Source organism: Bison bison, unplaced genomic scaffold (genome assembly GCF_000754665.1).
Source record: "Bison bison bison isolate TAMUID 2011002044 unplaced genomic scaffold, Bison_UMD1.0 scf7180017864369, whole genome shotgun sequence".
In the NCBI taxonomy this organism is placed as follows: domain Eukaryota; kingdom Metazoa; phylum Chordata; class Mammalia; order Artiodactyla; family Bovidae; genus Bison; species Bison bison.
In genome coordinates this window covers 94,118-95,701 of record NW_011494941.1, presented here as the reverse complement: position 1 = coordinate 95,701, position 1,584 = coordinate 94,118, and positions in this window count along the sequence as shown.

Below are 1,584 nucleotides of genomic sequence, written 5' to 3'. Positions count from 1 at the left end.
ATATGAATGTTCATAACAACTGTATTTGTAATAGCTGAAAACTGGAAGCAATACAAATGTAGTTCAACAAGTTGATAATTAGATCAACTGTGGCACATCCATACCAAGGAATACTATGCAACAATAAAAAGGATACACTATTGATACATGTAACAACATGGATGAATCTCAGGGGAATTTGCTTGAGTGGGAAAAACAAATCTCAAAGTGTTGTATTATGTATGATGACATTTATATAATGTTCTTGAAATAACAAAATTGTAGACATGGAGAACAGATTAGTGGTTACTAGCTTTTATGGATGGGAAAGATGAGAGGGAAATGGATGTGACTATAAAAGAACAATATGTGGGATCTTAGCAGTGATGAAACAGCTCCATATCATGATCATTGTGGTAGTTACATAAATCCATAAATGTGATAAAATTACAGGGACCCTCACACACATTGTAAAACTGATGAAATCTGAATAAGCTCCGTAGATTGTACCAGTGTCAATTTCCTTGTTTGGATATCCTAGGATAGTTCCCTTTAGGAGAAGTAGGTAAAGAGAACACAAAGTTCTCTGTACTCTTTGCATCTTCCATGAATCTATCATAATTTCAAGACAAAAATATAAAGAAGCCAGTCAGGGAAGACTTGTGCTTAGTCCTACAGTTGTTATGTTGCACTCACCTACATTTTGATAGCTTTCCTCAAGTGAAGAGAAGAGGTGAGGAGTCAAAGCCAGTAATCTAGAAATTGAAACGAATCACAATAGGTCCATTTGCGTGAATGTCATGGCAAAAAAGAAAGGCTCAGAAACACCACCTTCTGGGGATCAGAGAGTAAAGTACAAGGATAATGCAATAATGGAGGAGAGTTATGAGAGTATCGGTTTGCTTATTTATGTTTGTTTGTTGTTAAAATTTTACCCTGTGAATCTTTTCATAGTGGATTTCAAAATGACAGTCTCTCAACCTCACTAAGGTTAGTTTTAGGTTTAGGGCATTTTCTCACTATATTTATATTTTATACTGCAAGAACAATTCTGGTTCTTAGAAAATGTAAAATCCTTGATATGTTCTCACACTAGCAATGCCAGGGAAGAAAAGGCAATGAGTTTTCCTTAAAAAACCCTACAGTCCAAGGGACTGAACTGACTCTAGTTTCCTAATTGGTGGCAGAAACTCTATTTGCTATGATGTTGCTAACTTAGCAGAATGTGGTCCTTGGACACTTTGTAAAGATTATACCTAGCATTCCAGTCAATAGGGTAGTTTATTTGTAGATGTCCTATCTTCCTCTTTAGACTATATTCTTTCCCAGGACAAGGATCGAATTTATTTCATCCTTATATTCTAAGTGCATACACAAGGCCTGGACCTTAGTAAGAACCTAATACACTTATGATAAATGAATAAGTGTGATAGATGAGGTCATCATACTTGGAAAATGTGTGTTTTGGGGTCCCCAGACTTGATAGTAAGGGTAGCATATTTCATTCTCTTGACCATTTCTGTAAGTTTTATTTTTTTTTTTTCTCTCTAATTTTATTTTATTTTTAAACTTTACATAATTGTATTAGTTTTGCCAAATATCAAA